Here is a 27,982-nt window from a genome sequence, read left to right on the forward strand (position 1 = left end):
GCCTTTGGGGGTAAACCATTTGAGAGTGGTTTCACCCCTTAAAGGAAAGAGAGCGCCCAGGGGCCTCCTTGCATCATAGCATTTTCATTTAGTTGTTATGGTGACCAGAATGTTCCTTTAATTTGATTAAAGTAACACTACAGTGTCAGGAATACAAACATATATGGCTTTATGTGAAAATGACTATGCTCCTTCCCTTTCATGACACTGTCAAAAAGGGACCAAGCATGGATGTCATTACAATTATGCCCCCCCCCCCTGGAAATATTCCTGCGGACGCCCATGCCGCCACTAGAGGTGCTTCTTGCTGTTTCACAGAGTTTGACTCAGTGAAACAATGTTGGTTGCCTCACATCTTGCTTCAGGATGTACCGTGTGTTGAAAAAAAAAAACAGAAAAGCATTGAGCTTTATTTACTTCGAGTTTTTTTACTTGTGACTCTAAGCAATACACTTTTTTTTTTTTATATACATCTATTATATATTGCGCCGTTCATGGCCTCTCTCTGTTTTTTTTTTTTTATTCTGGAGCACTTAACCAAAGGAGGGTGTGTACCACCTTAAAGGTACAGATACCAATTCACTATAGATTCTATTCCAACAACTGTGAGCGTGGGGAAATATTTGCTCATATCCTCCTGAGCTTTTCTGAATTGCATATAGTTTGCATTTGGAATTGCACACATTTTTTTATAATTAGTTTGTTTTATTTCAGGTTTATATGAGTATAGACACCCTCTGTTTGTCATGGGTGAGTGTTTTCTGCATGTGTATGTCATTTTCAGTGCTGTGCTTTTGGCTGCAGTGCATTTCGTACACTATTTGTTATTTGAGTTCTTGCAAGTTATTTCTTGCAAGTTATTTGAGTGTGGTGTCTTTGGAAAATCCCACATTAGTGTTGTATCAGCTTGGTCACACTCAATATGGTTGTTTCATACACCTACATTCATTTTGAGCAGCTTTATTCACAGATTTATATATATAATATATAAATATAACACTATATAGTCAGACCCAACATGACTCCTCAGCCAGATTAAAAGTGCCATTTTCTAAAATGAATATCAATATACATCATTTTAAAAACTATAGCTACATTTCATTAAATATAATAAAACTTTTAATAAATGAGAAGAACATCTGATGACAGTTTTCCTTTAAGTCTCTTATGTTCCATACAGACAGCGGCTGGTAATTTTGTACAGGATATTCAGATTTTTTTTTAGACACTTTGGGCTTATCCTCCCCTTTTTCACACAGTGTTTTCCACATGCCTTTAGGCAAACTACAAATAGGATTTGATATGGGCTTTATCTGCAACAACTTCATTCTCGTCAGGCATCTGTGAAGCCCAGCTTTGTGGAGTATCAAATATATAATATCTGCCTAAGAGAGAGTTATTCCCATCACCAGTTCCTTTGGAGTTACCATTGGCCTCTTAGTATTTTCTTGAATGCTTTCCCTATCTAGTCTTTGAGCTCTAGAGATTGCCTTCTCTAGATTAAGTTTTGGTGTGCCATATTCTTTACATTATTTTTCAATATGAATTTAACATTATCTGTAGATGGTCAAAGTTTATGTTTTTTTAATAAACAAATCTATATTGGTGCTTCTACACAAAATGCTTTTTGATGCAAACTTAAAAAAGCCCTTCTGCTAGTTACATATAAGATTTTCAGCCTTGAAGCCAAATGACAATTTGTCTGGAGAATTGATTTAGTGGATCCTCAGACCTTAACACAATATCATTTATCTCAGTTATCTTGGTCTTTTTGCTTTTTTACCACTTAAGTATATGTAGACTGACCGAATGAGTGATCTGTAGGATTTGAAGGATCCAATATTATACAATCACCATTTCATTGAGCACCTCCACTCGGTTTCAAAGTCTCTGAGTCCTTGAGTTTCTTCTATTATCATAGCTTCATACTGGGTCACCAACTCTTTGAAGTTTTGCGTTGATTCTTTTTATTAAGATGGTTTTAAAGGAGTTGTCACAAGGCCATCTTCTATGTTGTTCTTACCTGGGTTCTTCACTGCTGGTAATTTTTTGGTACCTGCTTGGTCATGTTTTCACTTTTGAAAGGATGATAAAAACAATTGACCATTTCGGTCAAAAAACATTTTTGTCTGCTTGTGGCACTGAAATAAAAGGACACATGTTATGAGGACATGCTAAACTACCTCTCTTATTTTTGGATACATTATTACTGGTATGGGCAAAATCAGAGTCCATGTTGCCTTAGGGGTAGGTGTGTTCCAGAATCCTTTCAATTTTATATCTTTTGGCCTCAACTTATGTTCTGTTGACAGTATTGAAAAGGTACAGCAGAAAATAGGGAACATGCATATTATGTAACCATCTTTGAGATCAATAAACACTCTCCTTTGCTATGTCTTTTGAGTAAGACCCCACTTAGTAATTTAGACAGCTTACCATGGGGATAAATTTAGATTTATAATTTACTATTTTATTAAATATCAGTTTAACTGGCTCCAATATTTTTATAAAACTGAGTTAGAAAATTATCCAAATCAGGTTTGAGCTCACCACAACTCATTGTTTAGTTAATAAACCACACATAACCATAACAAGATAAGCAATCTAAAGAAAACCGAGATGCATCTCAGTAGAAGAAATAGATCTATTGAAAGTAATTATGTGCAACTGATCTGGTACTACTTTGGCCACATTTTAAATAGGCATATTATAAAGAAAGAATTCATTTCTGGGTCATTGCATGTGATAATAAAATGAATCCCTTCAGAATGTTGAGGTTTCATGCTTTGATCTTGTGTATGTTTTGCTATTATCTGGAGAAAGTGAAACCATCTGTTAATATGAAGTAACAGTGTCTGAGGATGCATTCGTGTTTCTCAAACCTCTCCATCTGTTCACAAAGCTTTTAATGATGACCTTGGATTAGTGTAGGTCAGCAGAGTAACTCTAGTTGATACATTTCTTCCCCCTGTCCTACACACTGTGACATTTTTTATGAGCTGTTCCCTGCCACAAGACACCTACGAAGCTAACATTTAGTAACTGTCACGGTCTTACTTTGATTGGAGTCTGAAGTGCAGAGATGTATGCTTACCCTTGCAGATAAACACAACCCACGGTAACCAGGTAAGAAGCTACCTGGGCTGTGAATCTGTGTACGGGGGATTAGACAGGAACAATAACCGGGTACAAGGAAACAGACAAGGGCAAATCCAGAAGAGTAGTCAGGCACGGTATCAAAAAGGTCAGGGCAGGTGGCAAACCGGCAATAACGTAGATTCCACAAGCAGGGGTCACAAGCCAAGTCAGTCTTAGGCAACAGGAAACATGAAACAACAAACTGACCTTGCCCTCAAGGAGAGGCAGTGTTATATACTTGGAATAATTATCAATCTGCCTCAGCTGGACTTAGACTTAGAGGTAGGAGCCACTGGTAAGATAAACAAGGCTAGATCCACAAGTTCTGAAGTGGCTCAGAGGCAGGAACGCAGGCTTGGGATTTGAACCTGGGTCCTTCTGCGTCCTCTGTTTGGCACCTGTGGGGAACCGTGACAGTGACACATTAGTCTGTGTCTAGCCATAAGGGTTTATCCTGAAATAGCTGCTTCCCATTGTCACCTGAGATTGTTGGGAGTTATAGTCGCAAGAAGCAGGTAGCAGGTTTACCAGTGAAAGCTATTGTGATCAAATCACCCGATATGTTCTCCAGGACAGATCAGAATGACTGGCTCCACTTCTGGTGCTGACTCCCGCTGAAACCGAGACAAACAGTCAGCCACAATGTTTAACACCCTCAGAACGTGACAGACTTTAATCCACACATTAAACTGCAAACTTAATACAACTAACTGTCGTAGCAGTCCCAAAACCGGGGGGAAAGCCAAAGAAGACTGATTAATGAAACATGAACAGCACTCATGTTGTCTGTGTATTGTTATGTGGGCCAACTTGAAGTTCATTGTCTCTGGTGCAAGTTCAGCAAACAAAAATTAGTCGTAACCATATCGATTTCAATGCTCAGAAAGGACAAAACTGTCACCAAACCCACCATCCTCTGTCCTCAGCTAGAACCCTGAAGTCCGCTGCCACCACCTGAAATGTCTGCAACAACTGAACACACACTTGAGACTCACCCAGCCCAACAAATAAAAAAATATTTAATGAGTAAAGGGACACTCAACCCACCTCCTGAATAGTCACCCATTCCAAAGAGGAAAACATTTAAAAATTATAAAAGTAAATGACACAGCCCATAGGAAGGCACATGGTATAGTAAGGCATCATAGCATCACGCAAAACAGCTGAGATCACTGCAATGTGACCGGTACCTGGTTGTTCCCACAACTTCTCCAATTATCTGATATTTTGCTTCTTTGCAGGTAGTGGTTTTCAGTCAGACAGAAGAAGTTAGGATCTCTACACTCCTTTCTGACTGATAAGTCTCCTCCCTGCTTGTCCCTCTTTTATCTTGTCCCTCAATTGCAACATATGTAGCCCCTTAGCCCTTAACTAGGGCAGCAGTCATGTTCTCCCTTCCTTATAGTCCAGGGAGGCTCTGGAACACCATAACCACACATTCCTGCAGGACTTAAATCCTTTAAGAACAGCAGCAACTTGGCCATGAAGCAGAGTACCACTTAAAGTCACAGGGCAGGGTCACTAGGTACGGAGATGCATGGTATGTAAAAGTCACCACTGCTTTGCTGGTACCATAGCTGAAGAGTTCCAAACTTCTAATTGCATTAATATCAGCACAAAAACTGTGCTGTGGGAGATTTATGAAATTAGTTTCCATGGCCAAGCAGCTGCATGCAAGACTCACATCACTAAGTGCAATGCCAAGTGTTGTATCGAGTGGTGTAAAGCACGCTGACACTGCCTTCTGGAGCAGTGGAGACGTGTTAAGTGGAGTGATGAATCATGCTTCTCTGTTTCGCAGTCTGATAGGTAAGTCTGGGTTTTGCGGATGCGGGCTGTTGTTCAGGGGTTGGGCTAGGCCCCTTATTTCCAGTAAAGGGAAATCTTAATGCTTCAACATACTAAGACATTGTGAGCAATGTTATGCTTCCAACTTTGTGGGAACAGATTGCGGAAGGCCCTCGTCTATGCCAGCATGACTGTGCCCCAGTGCGCAAAGCAAGGTCTATAAAGACATGGTTGGATGAGTTTGTTGTGGAACCTTACTGCACAGAACCTTGACTGTAACCTCATTAAACACCATTGGGATGAACTGGAATGGAGATTACGAGCCAGACCTTCTCATCCAACATCAGTGCCTGACCCCACAAATGTTCTGCAGGGATGAATGGGCAAAAAATCCCACAGAAACACTCCAAAATCTTATGGAAAGTCATCCCAGAAGAGTGGAAGCTGTTATGGCTACAAAGGGTGGGCAACTACATGTTAATGTCTATGTATTGAGAATGCTAAAAGTCCCTGTTGGTGTAATGGTCAGGTGACCCAATATTTTTTTCTATATAGTGTAGATGAAGTGGGTCTCTTGGTGTCCAACAACACTGTCCACTCACTTTTCCCTCTCAGCTCCCACAGTATAAGGAGTGTTTGATACCAGTAATGGGCTAAGAGCATCAGCTGGCATGCTCAGTCTATTGTTGGCCACCCACTGAAAGAAATACGTACTTATAACAAACGTGAGAGAGCTTCTGTGAGGAAGGAAGCGATGGTGCAGGAGTTTCAGACTCTGGGTCCCCAACTTCGGGATTAAAACATTTTTAAGCAGTTTTACCCCTGAATGTAAATTCAGACACTCCTGCCTTTTTAAAGGGGGTGGGCGTTTTCCTTTAACTTATATGTCACAAGAATTTTTTTTTAGCAATTTCAAAATGTCAGGTGTGTTTATAAAACTATGGTTTTAGTCATTGCGTTTTCTATGAAATGTGACGGGCACTGCTGGGATGAGGCTTTGGGGACTGAAAGCCAAGATTTTTATATATCTCTTTTTTTCGTTCTTTTTTGTTTTCCGAAAGGTCTATCAATTTATATTTGCACGACAGTACTTTATTTTTCACTGTGTGATATCTTAGACATTATTTTTGTCTCCCTCTTTTTTTTAAAGTATAAGAATAAAAATAAGTTTTAAACTTGATAATAAACTCTTCACTTTTTTCATTTACTGATATCTGTAGGCAATGTTCTAATTCTCTTCTAATACGTATTTACCAAGGGTTATTCCCTTATTAAGCCTACATCATTCAGCTCACTTTCCTTCTAAGTTTAATTTAAAATTCTAAACGATAGAAGGATGATTTTTTTTTTTTATTATTTAAAATGTTATATCACTCAGCTGCTTCTCAAATTCGCTGCCTGATATAAAAAGAAAGATCTCTAGCATGATGCTCTGTAAGAAAATGCATCATGCTGTTTATGGGTAGAGAGTAGGGGACATAACATAGAGAAGCAATAATATGTCATGACTTCGCCCCATCTCTCTGTTTCTGCAAGGGTCATTGACCCCCCCCCCCCCCCCTATTTGGACTCAAGCCCATGTGTTTCTGGAACACAGCAACACCTTTGTGAATTGTTATATTCCTCATCATTTGTTTGTCAGCCTGTTCTACCAGTGAAAATAAGTGTTGGCATTTATAAATAATAATAATAATAATTAAAATGTTACTTATTACATAATATGTTTTAACATAAATAGATGTGTTTCCCCATTAGTCACTTAAATATCAATTAAAAAAAAAAAAAAACAGAGCACCAGAATAGATATGCACACAATTTCTGAACTACTAGTAAAAAGCCAATTTACCAAACTAGAATTTTATTTTTTGATAAAAAGGTTTGTTTGTTTGCTTGCTTGCTTTTTTAAAAAAGACCATTATGCGATATTTAACATATTCTGACTAACCTTATATAACAGTAATCATAGAAAACACAAAAATCAGTAGTCAGAGGTAATAATATAGAAAGCAGGAGAGCGGGATTCTGAAAAATTATATTTCCAAAATAGGAATAATGCATCTGTGATTGTTGGCCTGGAAGCTAAGACATGCTTCTCACCAAGTTCTCACCTAAGCTATAGGTTATCCACGCCTAAAAAGAAAAGAATGAACAGAGGAAAAAAAACAAAAAACGAGAGATAAGAGGCACACACAACACTAACAATTTTTAGATACAGTGAGATAAAAACTTTAATTGAGAGGAACACTGTGTGACGGTAGTCACCCTCACCAGGAACTTCAGACAGACTATTTATGTAGGTCCCTGAACTATTCTTATGTTTTAGTCACCCTGCGTCTATTATAGGTGCAGGGTGTGTGTAAAATATTTAGTGTTAAATGTTTTGTCTTTTCTCCTGTACTGTTGAGGATTGCTACCAACTAGGTGGATTTGGCAATGGAGCCGGTGTATGGAGCCCTCTTTTGGTAGCAATATGCATTACCTGAATATCAAGGCTGGTTAATTTGCATATTCAGGTAGATTTGCATATTGCAGATTTTTGAGATAGGAGAGATATTTTTGCTGGTTACTGTCTTCCCCATCCCTTTATAAATATGTTATTATGCCATTATAATTTCCTGCATATTTTATGACATATTTTGGTCATTTGAATTTTATTATGTTTGTCACAGCAATGTTTATGTAATGATCATATGGGCTTGTCCCAAGTAAAATAAAGTTTTGTTTGATAGTTCCTTTTGGAACTTCTGTGGTTTTTAAGGGAACCCAGTGACAGAGTCTTCAGACCTGTATGCTAACTGAAGGATCCCTCTAGCCCTGTGATAAATCAAGAGAGCCGCAAGTGCCTTTGTAAAGGCAATAGCAAGCACTATAAGCAGAGCTGCAGAGGAATAGACAGAGGGGATGATACCTGCCTGGAAGTAAAAGCTCCAGAAGGACCCCAGTCAAGTGACGGCCACTGGGGCAGAAGCATTTCAGGTTTCCGGTTCCAGCTAGGGAGCGACCTTGACGGAAAAACTATTCAGACAGACAAAGAAAAAAGGGCATGAAAATGAGCTAGTGTACTGCAAAATACATCAATATAGATAGGCTAGTTGATCGTGCTAGACGTTTACTCGGTTATACATCCATATGGTACTACAGAGATACGTATTCATATGAACTACCTATTGGCCTACATTTGTAAGTATTGTACATCTAAGAATAACATGGTACTATCTATTTATATTTACATTTGATGATATGTTTTTTATTTCGTAGTAAATATCTGCAAATATGGTTTTCAACATTTTCCATGTTTTTTTTTATTTCATAGAAAATCAATCATTTAACATCATGCATATCTACAGGAAAAAACTAATTTCAAGGTATTTAGAGTAAAACATGTCACATTATGCTCCCAGGAATGCCATGACAACCATCTTTGTTTACCGCTGTGGGCAATTAAAAGCGTGATAATAGCTTCCTTAAACTATTCACATGGGACATTTTCTTCCCAAGACGGAGTTTAATCATGTATTTGCAATCTATGCAATGATACAACAACGAGCATTAACCAAATTAACTTAACTTAAAAATGTATAATACTAATAAATTGTAAAATGCATTAAAGTGATTAATCACTGCCCTACAAAAAAATGTCTATAACCATTTTTTTGCCAAATAAATTATGTAATCAAATACATTTCCTGGAATTCCCTTCTATTTTCAAATTTTTATATTTACAATTCCCGGAGATGGAAATAAGGGTGATGCAGGTCTCCTGAGTGAGTACCTTAGGAACAAAACGAGAGCCAATGCTCATTGGCTAATTATTCCTAGAATATTGCTTGGAATCCCTCGATTAATTACCTTGAGATTTCACATAGTGAAGAGAAAATTATTTCATAAAATACTGCTCAGAATTAGAGTTTGAGAAAGCAAAACATTAGATTATAGTATTAATAATTATCTTAATGACTCATTAGAGGATAGTTTTCAAACAATTCTATTAATTAATAATTAGACAGCTGTTTACAAAACATTTCTATTAATATCAAATAAAACAGTATAAATAGATTAAACATGTATAAAGTAGGGGGGGGGGGGATTCATATTAGTTTTTCCTAACATACCATGGTAGCAAACATTCAAATGAGTTTTAATTACAGTGTAGTTTATCCAATATGCATGAAGATTACCTATAATTATTTACGGTGGCATTGTTAGAACCCCTACCCCACCCCCCTCCCTTAAAAAAAAAATCATTAATATTCCCACCTATCCAGTCCAAAGATATACTGAGACAAAGTTGTCCTACACCAATGACAGCTGCAGGGAATTGGCTCTATTTATGGAGGATTCCATGGGATCCTCCATAGACCTCAATGATGTACAGCAGTGACGTTGCCTCTCGGTGCTGCAGCTCCAAGAGTAGAAGAGGACCAGCCAAAAGAAGATAGTACGGCCTGTGAGGGACAGGTTCAGGTAAGTTAAACACATTTGTCTTATTTGCATTTAATTTATATTTGTCTTATTCACATAGCAATGTGTATCTGGAGGGGGTAAGAAGGAGCATTTTTTTGTTTGTTTGTTTGTTTGGTTTTTTTCTTTGTATTTTTGCAGTGCATAAGAAAAATACAGACAAGCTTGAGGTGCCCCAACAGCAATCTTCATGCATATCGTTGCGCATTACACTTGGGGTACTGAAGAAAACATGCACAATTTTAATAATACGAACAAGTGTTGGTATATATGTCAGTAGATCATCATTAAGTATGGAAATAAACAGGCTATACAAACTGACTGTATGATTAGGTAAACTTATATGATTAAACGTATGTTAAGCCAGGTCTTCCTGTCTAGCTAGTGGAGTTTGTCTTGTGTATTATATCCTATGAGAGGCCATGTAGGACAGGGCTAGGGAAGGCAGGATAGTAAGCATATTGTACGACTGGTAGGGGGAATGAGACACATGGAGCGTCTCAAACTAACCAGAAACAAGTGCAGTGCTACAATCAGCATTCATTCTAGATTTAAAACACTTTTTAAGTAGTCAAATAGATACATAGTTATGTGTTAGAAGAAAATTGGGAGATCTATTGCAGCCTACAGTGTTAGTTGTGTTACCTTCTATACATTCACTTTTGAGACATTACTGAATGAGCCATTCCTATGTCTTTACATTTTTAAACACACCCTGGACCCCTTTGGCATGAAAATCACCTGGGAATTTAAATATTTCTATGTCTATGAGCAGGGTGACCAGATCCACCATGTTTTTGGGGACACATATTTTGTGTTATGAAAAGTATTGCTCTGAAGTATGTACTTTGCACATTCTGCAGGATTCTTCATTTCCCAATTCCTTCAACTTGTACACCTTCTGAATTCTACATACTACAGGGCAACCCTTTTCATGTGCTGCCCATCAATATGTTATATGTGTCCCTGAAAACATGGTGAATCTGGTCAGCCTATGTATGAGGATATGCACCATTATACTGCAGACCTTATCATACAGTGGATCTTCAGCAGATCTCCTAATCCAGTTTAGAAAATCCAAAACCACATTCAATTACATCAGGTTTTTTTCTCATGTGAACTTTGTTCTTAGCTGGCTGGTATATATAATGTATCCAGTATCCAGAAAATCCTTGTAATGCTGTCATCATAGTTTAGTAAATAAAGTTGTGCCTGATTAAACATGCAACACGTGTCATTCTGTGACATCATTGTCAGGTTGGTATCATAAAATATAGCAGCATTAAATGTTGCCTTTTCTTTTAGTTATTAGCTATATAAGGAACTGTGCACCTATATACCAATCGGAGACGTCTTTTTAAAAAGGATATAAAAACTACGATGGATAGGTATATATATATATATATGCGCACTAGACATTCTGGTTCTCTTTTTCCAACTGGCATGAGAACAGTTAATGCGATAGACTCTTAAGAAGCTTTACAGCAAGCGTTGCTACAGTGTAAGGGATAATTTGTAAGGGCTATAAGCAGCTTCACTAATGACAGCTGTCAGTTTCAGAGAAACTCATGAATAGGTGAGCTAATGTAAAGATTCTAACTCCTATCATCTGAAAAGACCAGGCTTTAGGATATGTCTACTTATATGTATTTAAATACATCCAGCTCAGTTAAACTAATGAAATAAGCAATGTAACAGCAGAAATGTCTAAATGAAAATCATACTGTGAGTAGCGTAACACCTAGTTAGGGACATGGAAACGTGGATGTATGGGGTGTCCAAACAGCTCAGACAGCTAAATGCCACATGACCTGACTGGCCATAGAGCGGCCAAAGGACAGTAACTGTAGATGATTCTCATGGGGTGGCTGCAGTGAATAGATCAGGGGGTTGGCAGGGAGTAGTCCACTTGGGTATCCATCCCCTGACAATTACTACCCCTGTGATTTGCTACCAGACACATATGAGCAGACCCCAACAACCTCAAGCAGGCAGTGTATGCCAGGTTCCATGGTCTCCTTGCTTTATAGCCCGAAATGAATTGTTCGGTTTATTTACCAAAGACAATCTGATCAGAATTCTTTAGTTTAGCTTAATTGTTAAGATTGTTAAATGTCAGTGCAGATGTAGATATTTTATTTTAACTCAACTCATCTTGAAGCTCAAGGAGAAACTCAAAGTATGGTTTCTGTAGCATTTTAAGATAAGTGTGACAGACAAAATGTAAATGTGTTTGACTGTTGGTGAATATGTGATGGGATAGGAAGTTGTACATGACTTGTGCTGGGTATTTAAAAAGGGTGGGTGGTTGTGTGTATTTGATTGGTGGGGAGTTTATGAGTTTGTACCAGTCACACACCACCAGTAACCTACACCTGCGCCTAGTCACATGGCCAGTGCCAGTTACACACCTCAATCCACTGTTAAAGATCCATCAGCAGTCACTCATACCCACAATTATAGATTATGCTAACGTAGTACCTATAATCTTATGACAGGAGGCTTCATATTTGCATAACTCTTTACTGAAAATCTCCAGCAGCACAGAACATAAACAACCAATCAGAAAAAAAAGGATGCTACACAAAAAGCCCTGTAAGACCATGCCCTCCCTCTTTCTTTGTAGCGACAATAAATAAACAGGTGACAAATACATAAACCTTGAACAAATGTATGTCAAAGTTCCAAATAATCATTGCTGAATTCCATAGATCCAGAAGGGGAAATAGTCAAAGAAGCTTAAAACTATCACTGACTCCAGAAGAGAACCAATTACACTGACAGAAAAGGAAGAAAGTAAAAAGGCATCTGAAATGGCTGATTGCCCTCATATATTGAACAATTACATTATTCTAACCATTATTGACATTGCAACAACATATATCCAAGTACACAGCTAAATTATTCTGTAATATTGACCCAGCTATAAAATTATCATAGTACAGAAGACAAAAAAAACCTGATACATTCCCCACAGAAAAAAAAAGGGAGGGAAGAGAAATGCAGGAGGGAAATATTCGCCTCCTGTCATTACTAAAATTAAGATTATAGGTACACTACGTTCGCATAATCTACAATTTTACCACATGACAGGCGGCTTCATATTTGCATTTTTAACGCTGATGGTTAAGAAGAGCGAAAGAAGCATGAGAAACTTGGCGAAAGTTGGATACTCTAAAAGTACTCTCACGTGTCCAATCCGCGCAAGGCATGATATCCGTAATAAAAGGGTAAATTTCGCTGATAACTATCTAATAGATAGACTTGGATTATCTGGCCAATCTCTAAAGAAACGCAGCACCACTTCTACGTCCCTGAAACGAGAATATTTAGGAGCTGGAGGTCTAGATAACTTAGCTCCGTGCAACAGACAACATACCAGAGGATCTTGATCTACTGGGACGCCTTGTATGGGAATATGTGCCGCAGAAATGTCTGAATGCACTATATTGAGGGAATGATACGATTGACATTGGGAAAAGGATGAGATAAAATAGCTCAAGATGATAGCGGTAGGTGCAGTAAAGGGATCAGAATCCCTCTCTAGACACCAACGACTCCAAGAGGACCATGCCGAAATGTAGCATTTCCTGGTGCCAGGGGCCCAAGAGTCCAATAAAAAGGTCCTTAACTGCATGCGATTGGCCATGATCTCGGGACATCTCCAATAGGTCCTGGAACCATGCTGGACTCTGCCAGAGAGCTGCTATGAGGAGGAGTAAAGCTTTGTGGGTTCGTGTGTGGCGGAGTACTGTCACTAGCATGGAGAAAGGAGGGAATGCATACGCTCCGTGTGTAACATATTCATCCTCACCTTGCGGTCAGTGGCCGTACATCTGCATGAATTACACTCGTGGCATGTTAATGGACGCCGGCCGCTACAGATCCAAGGCTAATTATACCCCGCTCGCTCATGTAACTGACGACGTCGGCGTGCACGTAATGTCGTGCACGCACGTTTTGGGGTCAAAGAGTGATCACGGCCAATCAGAAAAGTAAAGCAGGTATAAAAGTCTAGAATTATCTTTCCTCATTGCCCTGTCGTGGTTTTCCTAGTGGTTGTCCGAGAGCGCATTCCTTAATCTGTTTTTTTACTTTGGCTTTGATTTTGACTTCCCTGTTTTCTGGTATCCCTGACCTCTGGCTTTCCTTTATTGTTGTGTCCCTTTCTGTGTCCCCTGACCTCGGCTATTATTCTGACTATTCTTTGGTACGTTAGTCCGACCATTCTAAGGCCCGGTAATACGTTACCTATTAGTCACCTGTGTAACAATTCTACATGCTGGATCCTGTAATCCTGACACCGTGTGTCGGCCATGGTTGAAGAAACGCATCCACTGCCATGCAGTTCGGTAGCTGGTGATTGGTCCAGGAGGCAAACAAGTTCAGGTGAAGTGGGTTCCTGAGGGGTTTCAACTACCGAAACACAGATGTCACCTCTATCTCGCCAGTAGCCTGTTGTCAGGTTGGTAATGTCCGGGAGATATTCAGTTTTTAACGTGATGTTGAGCAAGAGGCAGAATCTGTAGAGGTCTTTGGTGACCTCTGAGGGCCTGGGATCTGGCTCCTAGGTGCACCAAAGGCATTGTTCATGCGGAGTAGGATAAAGCAGTTTGACATGTCTTTGGCCAGACTGCAAAAAGGACCCCGTGAACAATTCTAGGCAGTTGATGTGTAGGTTGGTGTCATGCCCCAGTTACCGGTAATTCCTTGTCTCTTCCGGGTTGACGGAGTTTAGCCACACCCCCTCTCTGACGCGGTCTTGCCACGTTACATAATGCGACCGCGCCAGATACAAGACGCTGGATTAATGAACAGCGTTACCGCAATATCAAACCGGCTGAAAGTTTCTCTGCAACCTACCTGTGTACTGAACCGGACTGGAACTCGAACTAACCTCCTTCTCCTCTCCTCGACCACGGCTAGTATCTGGACTTCTCTCATCCTGCCTCAGGAAGAACCTCCCTAAGTCAATTGTTTCATCTTTGATAAGAACTTCCTTCTCTCAAGCCTGCTGAGCATTCCTTCCATAGTCTGCTCTCAAGTTTCTCCAAGCATTTCTGCTACAGTCTGCTCTCAAGCCCGTTAAGCATTCAGGCACCAGCTGCTCCTTGACCTGCTATCTCTAAAACCAAAACGAATCTCTGCTGTTACAACTTCATTCATAGCTTTCTTCATTACCCTAAAAAATACTGCAAACACCAAATGTGCTAGATTGCATGTATATAGGAAACTGCTTACTCCAATTAAACCAACAGCGAAGTATTTAAAGATACAGTACCTGTATTTTCCTATATTGAATAGACAATTCCTATTTTATTCTCTAATTTTCTAATCATCAATTTAAATCCTAAGAAATCTGCAGTTGCGCTCCACATCAATCTATGTAAACGTGACAGTTGGCTTCTTCGTCCAGCCAAGGTCCCCCATAGAGGAATCCGTGCAGTGAGCTCCCCAACCCCAGAGGCTGGCGTCCTATTCCACTATGAAACTAGGAGAGTAGCCAACGATCGCTTTGCCAATCCAGGCTTTCATGTGTAGGAGCCACCAGTGGAGCTCTGTCCTCACGTCTGCTGAAAGTGGTATCCAGTGGTCATAGGACTGTCTGGAACGTAGGCCGTTAGCTTTCAGGCGTTGAATCGCCCTGTAGTGTAGTGGTCTCAGAAATATTGCCTGAATTGAGGACGACAGAAGATCCACTATACGGGCAAGCATCCGAGGGGAATTTTGTCCTTATAAAGAGTCCATCTGATCCCTTTCCAGATGGATGTAATGATACTCCGCACACCTTTGGATTAAATATGAGCCATCATCATCACCGGTTTCAATAGCTTTGTGAAACACGACGGAGCCAAACTGAGACCGAAGGTCAGACATGTGAACTGGCATGCTCGTCCTCTCTACAGGAAACCGAGAAAGCGTAGTCATTTCCAAGCAGCTGGCACTGACAGGTACGCTTCCTTCAAATCCAGTCGTTTGAGGAGGAGGTCCTGAAGGAGATATATGCCTTGCATTTTTAAGTGTCTGTAAACTACGAATTAGATGAGGTTCCGGAGATTTAAAACTGGTCGGTAGTCCACTGATTTCTTCAGGACTATAAATATATTGAAGAAACCGTCTCCGTCCGGTGCAGTTGTAAACATGTAAGCCAGAAATAGAACTCATCTGTAGAGAAACATCTACGGCCTCTGCTTCTAGTTCCTCTGGCTCTATCTTAGTCCCTGTAGTATGAGGACCTCTGTATAGTGGTCGGGTAGAAGTTGGATGAAAGAGGATAGGATCTGGAGCCTGTAGACCAGAAGCGGCTGGTGGCTCGGCACCATTGACAACTAGCCCTCCCAAAAATACCCCTGTTTAGTGGGGCGCGGAGAACCTGTTTGAGCGATGATTGCGCCATAATTAAGGTCATAAATAGGTTGATGTGCTTTTTCAATTCAGCAATGAAAGGTTCCCCGAAGAGAAGACCTTTCGCCAGGGGCCTGAACTTTTGATCCTAATTCCAGAAATTTCGTGTCAGTTCTCAGCAGTGCTGATTTGTGCAGTTCGGCACAAAATGCGGCATTGGCATTGCCTAGCAGGCAGATTGAACGTTGGACCCAGTGTCAGAAAGTATTTTGGCCAAGCTGTGTACCCTGGGTGAGAGCCAGGTCAGCAAAATAAAAAAAATTTTGCTACAGGGTCGAGGAGATCTAGCAATTTGTCTTGCGTGGCTTTAAGATCCTTTCAAATGCCTTTCCGTGGGTCGGGCCTCACCGACACCTAAAGACCACTACAGTGGTGTCAAACTCTGGTGTAATGGCCACTTTGTCAGGCAATAGTGATCTTTCACTAAGGCATGTCCGAACCTCTTTCTCCATGGGTTTACAGAGCCAGTAATGTATGAACCGAGCCAGATGATCTGGGACTCTCTATTCTGGTGACCTTGGATGTCGGATAGTGTGAGGGTCGAATAGTGGGATCCCTTGCTCATCTAGGAAGGGTCCGTCTTCAGGCACAGTGGTCACCAGGCGGCTCAGGGTGCCCTGGAGGTGAAATTCTTCCTTCAATACTGTTTCTTTGACAAACTTAGACATCTGAGGCAAATCCTCTGATTCTCCAGGTGTAGGAAATGGGGTTCAACACAGTTGTACCTTGTGATACGATCAGTATGCAGTGCACGTAACAAGCATTGCTAGTCCTTTATCCTATGGGGACTGATCTCCGTAGGATCTGAATCAGCAGGACCTGTATGTGTTTAGCTGGGGGCTCACCCCAGGCGGTGTGCCTTGATGGACACCCACGTCAGTAGGTAATATACTTGGCACAATATGGGAATGATATGATTAACTGGGGGTTCACCACAGGTGGTGTGCCATGAAAACCAAGAGGACACCCACATCAGAATTGTACACTTGGTACAGTATATAATATATCCGTGTTAAATGGTAGTAGTGATGCCTTCAGACAGTATATAATACACTCAGTCCAGAAATTCCACATACATCTTATGTCCAATACTGTTTTGGTAGTCTTGTATCAATTGAAGAAATGACAGGCAGTATAAATAATCCAGCAATGTTGAAGTAAGTACCTTTAGCTGATATACAGTACTCGAATAGTACTGAGGTCTCCTAAAGTCCGGTTCAAGTGAATCCCAATCTGGAATAAAGATCTGAGGCAATCAGTAGGAGAAGTGTCAGGAACAAGTCCACAATGTGCCAGATTCCTGGTACAACTGGGCTTGCCCCGAGAAACCTGGTAGCGGGCAATGTGTCATGAGTGTAGTAGGTGCCAGTAAAAGGGGGTTTCCCTTGAGTAATATGGGAGACCTAATAGTCTCATAAAATTGGGGTTCACACTATTAGACCCCTCTGTGGGGTTTGGTACCTGAGAGGGGCCGACCCTCTAAACAGATGCTCAGAGGCATGTAGTTATATTGGGGCTCACCCCCGCTGTACCTGATTGGTCAGCAAGAGTATTCCGCCCAATCACATAGGTAGTTACATTGCAAGTAAGGTACCATATCTTTGTAAAGTCTGCTCCGGCAGAGCTATACGTAATCTGGGGGCTCACCCGAGTTGGCGTGCTGTAAAAAAACCCAGATGACACCCACATAGTAGTAATATACACTTGACATGGTACAGAGTAATCCCTGTGGATGAACAGATCTGTAATACTTTATTATTGGTATTGTCTTTAAGACAATATGCTACACTCATGTGAATTGAATTCCAAGTATAAACATGTATTAATCCTTTGTACAAGCTGATTAAAATAGTTTTAGTAAGCAGTACATTGTCAGCATCTACAATAGGTAGATTTGGTAGCAGGTTGTGAAATCTGTATCCTCAGAATCCAGACAGAGTGATTCTCAATCTGGAATGACAGGAATAAGATAGCCGCCATGAATCTAGAGGTACTCGCAAGATCCAAATTTGCTCGCGTGCAATGGTCTGCCGGCCTTACGGACGCAAGTCCACCAAATAAACAGCATGTAATGAGAACCAGCCTCCCCCAAACCCTCACCACCTAAAGGTAATGTCCCCAGAAGGAAAAAACAGAGCACAATGGCGGCAATGGCGGCCCCGACTCGTGAAAACTGAAGAATAGGAACAGAGTAAAACAGACCCGAGGGGAGCAATCAGAGGGTAGTGGAGAACTGAAAGGAAAAAAAACCAAAAAAAAGAAAGTATAAAGCACAAAACCGGTACAAGGACAGAAGTGGGGAGACAGATATACAGTGAATCAATCTAAGTAACCAAATAAGGCTAAAATGACACAGTGAAATCAATAAAGTATAGGGAGAACAAATTACACTGACCTGTGCACTTGACTGGAGCAGCAAAGAAATAGGAAGGGCATGGTCTTACAGGGCCTTTTGTGTAACATCCTCCTTTTTCTGATTAGTTGTTTGTTCTGCTGGAGACTTCAGTAAAGAGTTATGCAAATATGAAGCCTACGGTCATGTGGTAAAATTCACCTCCTTTCAGAAAAACAAATTAAATTTTTCATTAATTTATCACTTCTCACACAATATAGTATGCTCTACCTTGCAATGTTTCAAATAGTGTCTGAAATATTTACACATAGGCAGAAGGAAAAAAAAATTCATATTGAATTGAAGTGGATTAAGATCAAATTGGTAAAAAAAATTAAGCTACAACAGCCTAGCTATAGCTATAGGTGTGTTGTAGATTGTTGCCAAACTGACTCAAAAGTTTAGTTAATAACTATGTAGGTGTAACAGCATCAGTCTCTTCTTATAAAGAAATAACTTGGTAATGAATTATCCTGGTATGTGAAGTGGTTGTAGTTAGTAGGCTCCAATAGCAATAATTAATACCATTGGGTAATTGGCAATTGATACAGCAAGTAGAATCTCAGAGGCAGACTTTGGATAACCCATATCCTTCCCAGAAACTTGTGGCTAGAACCAATTAGTAAACACAATCATAGTAGAACTTATCTTTCCTTAATGAATGATGGGAGTTGAAGTCCTTCCAGTGTAGATTGATTTATGGTTCCTTGAAGTAACTGAAGGGATGCAGGAATCCAAAGTTAAAGGGACACTCCAGGCACCCAGACCACTTCTGCTCATTGGAGTGGTCTGGGTGCCAACTCCCACTACCCTTAACCCTGCAAGTGTAATTATTGCAGTTTCTTATAAACTGCAATAATTACATTGCAGGGTTAACTCCACCTCTACTAGACAGCCACTAGAGGTCACTTCCTGAATCATAGCAAAGATTTTCTTTGCTAGAGCGTCGCTGGACGTCCTCACGCTGTGTGAGGACCTCCAGCGTCGCTCATTTCCTCATAGGAAAGCATTGAAAATCTTTTTTCAATGATTTCCTATGGGGAGAGTTAATGCTCATGCGCAGCATTGCCGCGCATGCGCATTAGGTCTCCTCGGCTGGTGGGTGGGATCAGTCTCGCCCACCGGCCGACGGAGACAGAAGGAGGAGCGGTGCGGAGGAGGAGACAGCGACGAGGGACATCTTCGCTGCCTCAGGTAAGTGACTTAAGGGGTTTTCACCCCTTCAGGGCCATCTTTACCACAAGGCAAACGGGGAGCTGCCCCAGGCCCAGTTACTCCTGGGGGGCCCGAAGCAGCTGCACCGTGAGCCCTGCCGGCCTCAAGTATTTCTCCCACCTGCCGGTGCACTAAGGGCCACCCAGTGGGCTTCTGTCAGCAGGGGCCCGGTCTTGCGCTCTGGCACTTTAAGAGCGCGACCGGGCCCTTTTTTCCTGCAGCCGGGAGGAAGTGACGGCCACAAGTCACTTCCTCCCATAAAGAGAGAAGCCGCACGGGAGGAGGAAGAGCAGAGGAGGTCTGGGCCGAGCTAGCCAGACCCCAACTCCCAACAGCTTCATCCACCAGTGGGAAAGCCAACCTCCAAGGTAGGAAAATGGAGGGTGGTTTTAATAGTGTAAATTTTGTGTGTGTGTGTCAGTATGTCTGCCAGTGTGTGTGTGTGTGTGTGTCTGTGAATGTCTCAGTATATGTCTAGATGTCAGTATGTCTGTCAGTGTATGTGTCAGTATGTCTGCCTGTATGTGTCAGTATGTTTGCCTGTGTGTGTCAGTATGTCTGTCAGTGTATGTGTCAGTATGTCTGTCAGTGTGTGTGTGTGTGTGTGTGTGTGTGTCAGTATGCCTGTCAGTGTGTCTGTGACTGTATGTCAGTATGTCTTAGTAAATGTGTGTGTCAATATGTCTGTCAGTGTATGTGTCAGTGTATCGGTATGCCTGTGTGTGTGTGTGTGTCTGTGAATGTGTGTCAGTATGTCTGTCAGTATATGTGTGTGTGTCAGCATATCTGTTAGTTTATGTGTCTGTGTGTGTCCACCTGTATGCCTGTGTGTGTCTGTATCAGTATGGCTCTTTGTGTCAGTTTGTTGGTGTGTGTGTTGGTGAATCTGTCAGCATGTCTGTCAGTGTGTCAGTATGTCTGTGTGTCTCTCAGTATATATCGGTCTCTCTATGTGTCATTATGTCTGTCAGTTTGTACCTGTGTATGTCTAGTATGTCTATCAGTGTATGTTTGTGTGTCAGTTTGTCTGTCTCTATGTGTCTGTATCTATATGTTGTCATTGTGTGTATCTGTATGAAGTCTTTGTGTGTATCTGTGTATATGTGTATCTGCAAGTGTGTTAGGTGTGTATATGTGTGTCTGTGTAACTGCATGTGTGTTAGTGTTTGTACCTGTGTGTATGTCAGAATGTGTATTGGTGTATCTGTATGTTGTCTTTGAGAGTTTTTGGTGTATTTGTATGCTGTCAGTATGTGTATCTTTATGCTATTAGTATGTGTGTCTGTGTATCTGAATGTGTGTATCTACATGTCAGATTGTGTATTTGTGTGTCAGTGTGTGTGTATATCTGTGTGTCTGCATGTGTTTCAGTGTGTGTATATCTACGTGTGTGTTTATGTGTGTATATGTGCATTCATCTCAACATTCACACGCTAACTCTACACACAAATACACCCCTGCATTTAAGCTTCAGCACTACATACAAATACACGTCTGTGTTGAACACGAACATTATATGTATACACACCCCTGCATTCAAAAAACAACACTACACATAAATACATGCTTACATTCAAACGCCAACACCACATACAAACATATTCCATACAAAAACCTGTTTACATTGAAACACACAAAAACTACTTAGTGCTAAATACAAACCTGCAAACATGGGTAAATGGTAGAGCCACAGCTGTCAAGGCATTGCTGGCGTTGAACGACATATGGGGATCTACCTTTTAAACATCCTTGCAATAGGGGGGCCCAAAAAAATATTCTTGCACCTCTCTACTTTAGGTTGCCACTGTGTTACGGGTGATAAAGTGATTACACACTTGGGGAGAGTGTACAGGGTCCAGGGGGCCCAAGCAAATGCTTTGCCCAGGGTCCATTCAATATTAAAGACGTCCCTGCACCCCTTCAGTAACCGAGGATTGGGGGGTTGGCACTGGAGATTCCCTTTAAGTCTGTTTCTTGAGTGGCAGAGTAGAGTGGAGCAAAGCCAGGAACAAAGCCAGAGGTTCAGTACACGGGAATTCAAAGAGCAGAGTTCTGCAATGAAACAGCAACTATATAGTAAGAAGCGAGAGCACATCAACCACAGGAGAGAAAGGGAAATTGATTGAGCACCAAAGATCAGCTACAGCTTCTTTTTAAGCTTCTTTTTTCTTCTCAGGAAGAGATGACATCACAATCATTTGGGGCCTGTTCGCTAAATGTCGATCTGGCTGGAATCAAATATAGAGGAATTCCCAAACAACGTTGGGGATCCTGATAGTAAGAGGCTAATCCAAGAGATACAATATTTGAGAAGGCCACCCAGAAAATAAACTAGGTTAATTATTTGCCTCATGGACTGTAGTAAAATCCAAATAAGCTAAGTACCAGAATTCACCTACTTATGATTTACTGCTTTTTGATTAGTGTGCAACTAGTTCACACAGAGAGCTCTCCTCCCTCGAGGAATAACAGCTGACAAATTGGGCCTCAAAAAGATGCCAACCGGACTCCTCTACTTATTTCTAAGTTCAAGCAGTGAGGAATCCGTCTTAAAAGATTTTTATAAAACACATTCAAAATCTTTGGATAATGAGAATTATCAATTAAAGTGATACTGTATCTGTTTACGATGTATCTTTTTCAGAGATTTTTTTTATTTTTCATCTCTTTCCTATGGGGGATTTGCAGACACAGGCTGTCCTCATACACAGCACGAGGACATCCAGTGTCGTTTCATGGAGTTAAACTTTGTAAAACAGCAGGAAGCGCCTCTAGTGACAGTCTGGTGGACAGTCACTAGAGGCAGTCTTAGCAAGTGTTTTACATTGCAGAATTAAGAGGACAAGGGCAATGCCCTCAGAACACTTCATTGAAATAAAGTGTTCTGGGTGCCTGTAGTGTCCCTTTAATGTTTGCAATTCAGAAATTTGAATATCTTTAAAATTAATGATAGAAAAACTACTTTTATGCTTTTTCATCTTCTTGTGCCCCTTAAAATTGCAATATATAAAATACATGTATGTGATTTATTTGTATTTTCTTGTCAAACTGTGTAGTGGGTATTTTATAATTTGATTTTCATCCATCTGGAACAATTCATTTGCACTGATGTAGCTTTACTTCCAAGCCAGAACTCTGTGCCAGATCAATCACACTAGAAAATCCCTGGGTAGGGATATATATGTCAAACTCCAGTGCAGAACATTTAGGGGTCAAAGCATCCAAACACTGTGACAGCAATAAGCATATTTATTGAAGAAAACATAAAAACACCATTTAAAATAAAGATTTTTTTTTTAAATTCATTTAGACCAAAATATTAACCATAAACCATTCAGCTACTGTTTTAGCCTTTAAACATTTGGACCTATACCCGGCATAGTCAATCATTATATAATCAGGAGAGAGAACATGTGTGTACATGCTTCTAAGTAACATTAAAAATATGCACGTAAAAGCACAAACACTCTTGTCTTTCATGGTAACTGGAATATATATATATATATTTCTTGACATTAAAAAAGTTGTCTTCTGTACAGACACCAGAGAAGGGCTTGCAAGGTGGCCAGCAGGCATTTACTGTACTATACTAGACTGGCCCTCGATTAAAAGTTGCATGTTTTTCCCTGATGGACACCACTTTAATTTGTACACTCGGCATATGAACTACAAGTATCATTAAAAAATATATATTATTTTTACTACTAGTATATACATGTTTTGTTTAGTGACTTCTTCATACAAGGTCACACTTCCCCCAATTATTTGTTTATGACTGCCATTGTTTCTTTCATTATGTTTGATTATTAGATATTGGTTACATTTTCTTTTGTTATTTTGCTCGTAACACGTACTATGTATTTTAACCAATGTTTTTTATGCATGAATAACAGACACTGGGGGCAACTAATCAGATCTGAACACAGAACCAAAACCTGATAGATAATAGTAGCAAAGAGTAGGGACAGATGGCAAAAATACTTGGAACATAGACAACCTCTTACCAATATACGCTGGTAACCTGGCTATGTTACCTCAATGTCAAAAGCGACTGGTGCTCTAATTATATCACACAGAAGTGTAACAGATGGCATGTATAGCTGTCACCTATCAAATCTGTATTTTGTTTGCAGGTAACTTAATAAGATCATGCCAAAAGTAATGCATTGGATTGATTGGGTCTTTGTACAGAATGGGGAAACAGATGGTAAAGGTCTGGCAACTATATGATGTGTAACGTATTCGTGTAACTCACCAAATCCCTTAACAGTTGGGTTAATAAAGGGGCATCGGCATGGGGCATGACATTGGCACTCAGTGGCCAAAAATGTCCTAAAGATACACATGGCAGCAATAACTTGGTTCTAAGTTAGCCATGCGGTACTTATTTTTATTGAAGGGACTATAGTGCCTAAAAAGAAAAAAAAAATAATATACATTTTAGACTTTAGTCTTTAGATTTAGATTAGACTTTAGATTTTTACTTCTACACTTGTGGTTTTTTTTTTAAAATCTCCACTAATACAGTGCTTTGTGGCATATGCTCCTGCAGCATAAAAATGTAAATACAGGTAAGTCTTTGTATTTTGTTTATAGCATACTTAAAGGGACACTATAGTCACCAGAACAACTACAGCTTATTATAGTTGTTCTGGTGAGTGCAGCCTGTCCCTGCAGGCATTTTCATGTAAGCATTGTCTTTTCAGAGAAAAGGCAGTGTTTACATTGCTCCCTAGAGACACCTCCAGTGGCAGTCACTCAGACGGACACTAGTTTCCTGTAGTGATGCATTGATTTAATGCATCTATATGAGGAGATACTGAATGGCAAGTGCAGTGCTTGGCCCCGCCCACCCCGCATCCTTCCCATGGAAAAGCATTTGATTGGCTAGGATCATCAATTCTGAAGATCTCAGCCAAGGAGGAGGATTAGGGCCGGGGCCAGTGATGGCAGACCCACACGGCGCTGGAGTAAAGGTACGTTTATATTCTATTTAAGTGGGGCAAGGAAGGACTGGAGTGCTAAATAGTATTATTTACACTATAGGGTCAGGAATACACATTTTTATTCCTGACCCTATATTGTTCCTTTAATCTAAATTTCTGTTTCAGATGGACTCACCTGGCGTGCAGTTGGACCAGATTACGGTGGCGCAGTCTGTACCGGGAAGGTATTTGGCATCGCCTTTTGTGAATAATTTATGGGGGCTCATGTATTCACCCATTCATTTTTATTGCTCCCAAAATAGAGAAGATTTTAGTTATATGTTTGTTGTTAGACTCATGCATTCAGTTGCACTACCCCAAATCCCTATGCACACCTTCTTTAAGCTAAAAATGTAAAATCTCTAATGAGATTCTAAGGGTTATTTTTTTTAAACATTTTGACTGGTAACTAAATGGGCAATTAGCACATGAATGCCCAAATGACAATGTTACATACAATTTGGGGATTTTCCGTAAATTGTGAATTTTGGAGGCACAAATGTTTTTTTAAATTGTTTAAATTTAAAATTTACCCCCAACCAGAGTTACCCGTTCTATTGATCGAATTGCATTAATAATGCTTTCACAGATACCTCTTAACCATGGAGCATGAAGAATGTGTCAGTCAATCTTCTTAAAGGTGATAGAGCTTAACATTGCATTAAACTGCAAAGATTCTCTGACTGGTAAAAGATGAATGTGAGTAACGGGAAAATTAACAAATGTGATAGGGAGCAAAGGTGATAATTATTCTGTGAGAAATAATTAATTGGAACTTGCAGTTAGATATTTGCAACATGAGTAATATTCTGTTACCATATTAAGTCTTATATATATATCATTATGTATGTATGTTATAAGTCATTTGAGCCTCCTATTTCTATTTATGTGACAGGCAGCCTAATCCTTACATGACTAAAGAAGGTCCTTGCTAGTCCAAAATAAGCTACATAGTTGTCATGTATTCCCATTACAGGCATACCAAAGACATATCACACTTAAATCTTTAATAAAGCTAAAAAACAAACATACAGCAAAATCTGTATTAAAGGGACATTATAGTCACCAAAACAACTTTAGTTTAATTAAGCCATTTTGGTGTATAGATCATGTCTCTGCAGTCTCGCTGCTCAATTCTCTGCCATATAGGAGTTAAATCACTTTTGGTTTTGTTTATACAGGCCGAGCCAAACATCTCCTGGCTCTGAGTCTCACAGCCTGCATGAAAAAAAGTTTCATTTTTAATCAGATGTTAACTTACCTTAGAAGTTATTACCTCCTGCTCTGTAAATTCAGCTTGATTAAATGAGGCTCCCGCAAAGTCTTGCAAGTTATTAATAGTGTAGGAGATAAGAAATTCTAAATTAAACAGACTGTGCAATAAAGGAAGTATAAACATTACATCTCACGTTACAGGAAGTGTTTAGGAAGGCTGTGCACATTACATGAAGGGATGTGTGACTAGGGCTGCATAAACAGATAAGAAATTCTAAATTAAACAGACTGTGCAATAAAGGAAGTATAAACATTACATCTCACGTTACAGGAAGTGTTTAGGAAGGCTGTGCACATTACATGAAGGGATGTTTGACTAGGGCTGCATAATCAGATGATTTAACTCCTAAATGACAGAGAACTGGGCAGTGAGACCACAGGTACCTGATCTATACATCAAAACTGCTTTGTTAAGTTAAAGTTGTTCTTCTGACTGATATGCATAGTTTAGGTTTAATACATTTTACATATTGTTAGCCAGATTATATGCAGTTTATAACTGATAACAAGCATCAAACATGATATTTGTAACCTTACAAGTTATTCATCAATTTGGCATTATTCTGACATATAAATTGGCATTTGCAGATAGAAGCTGTAGATGTAAGTTATGTATGAGACAGTAATTTGATTACATGATGCAGAGGTGGTCTTCACCAGAAAATCCACACTCAGTAAGTCATTTGAGCCTTCAGTTTTTACCCACTAGGTATTAGCTTCAGGTAACAGTGCACTAATTTGTTAACACTTTGAGTTCTGTTTCTGGATTAGTGGTAATACTTTCATATGGAAACAATTTTGATTGTTATGTTATATCGAATGTCTTTTTAATTAATGTAATTGTGTTTTGTCTCTTTTATTAATTTTGACCCTGGCAAAGTTTATTTGAGTGTTTTATTATATAATCTCACCATTCACTGTCATGTATACTCGTATGAAACACAGGATGCAGTACTTGTACAGAAAAAAATAATAAAACAAAGTCAGATGCAAACAATCCAATAGGGGCAAAGCAGTAAGGTCAACCAATCCAATAGTCAAAATCCAGGCAGCAGAGGTTCAATAACGATAAGGCAGTCCAAGGTCAGGTAAAACAGGTGTTCAGGAGATTAGGAATGCAGGTAATATCCGAGACGTAGCACAGAACAACTGAGCAAAGAAAACTCAGCTATTCCAGGTTTAAAGTAGGGTGCCATAGAAAAGGAACACCTACTTAACAAGCTTCATAACACCCTATTGGTGTATGGGGCTGTCAATCAGCTGGGGCTGCCATGGAGGAGAGTATGGTTTTAATTTGTTCCAGCTGCACTGTTTTGCGGCATGGAATGATCGTGCACAACTCCCAGGCATCTATCATTGCTTGTGAGACTCAATCGGAATTCATTGGTTGTGGTCCGCCTTCTGCATTCGCGCATGTGTGCGGGTGGCCATGACCTGTGTACCTCCGTCGGAGCAGCGAGGTAGTGGAGGTACGTCATGACATCCACTGTGTTTTCTTTTATTTGTTTAAAAACAAATAAAAGGACTGGGAAAAAAAGTATTCAGCTACATGTGAGGTCAAACTGGTGAGAGATCAAGACAAGTAGCTCAAGTTCATAATTAGAATATGGTCCAAGGTCGGGGCACGTGGACAGCAAACTGTGTTCAAGACATAATCTTTTCTCTGGTTAAATTGAAGAACCTGAAAAATTACTCACAAAGTGTTATTATGAGAACAATGACTTTGGGACCGGATTGTGTAGAAAACAAGCATGAAACTGCAGAATTAATATTATTATACATACTGCATTACTACATTTAGCCTATATGGCTCACCCTACGTGTATACACTTAAGGACTTGAAGTGTATGTCAAAAATTGTTCTTGACCAAAACGTAAAAGCTGAGTGGGATTTTCCTCAAATTGTGAATTTGGAGGCACAAATGTTTTTAATCTTATAGCGGTTTACCTTTTGGAGGCACAAATGTACCTACAAATGAAAGAGAGATGGAGGATCAGGTAGGACTTATGATAAGCCACTGTAGAAGAGATAACAGGAACTAATATTTGCAACACACGTCTAGTACTCATTATGCTAGTAGAGTACTGCAACTGCAGACAGTAAAAGAGAACCTCCACCTCTAAAAGAGAACTTTGCTGAACCTACACCTCTTAGAAGACCATCAACAAAAAACCCTCCTTGAAAAGGTAGACGATGGATGATGTTTCACATATTTAACACACTGGAAAATGTTTTTTGGAGGATAGTAACTTTATTTTCAATTTTAGTTTTTATGTGTGTACATTTATGAACACCACAAATAAAAAGTTTTATTGCTTTGGA

This window comes from Pelobates fuscus, chromosome 8, assembly GCF_036172605.1.
Source record: "Pelobates fuscus isolate aPelFus1 chromosome 8, aPelFus1.pri, whole genome shotgun sequence".
Classification (NCBI taxonomy): domain Eukaryota; kingdom Metazoa; phylum Chordata; class Amphibia; order Anura; family Pelobatidae; genus Pelobates; species Pelobates fuscus.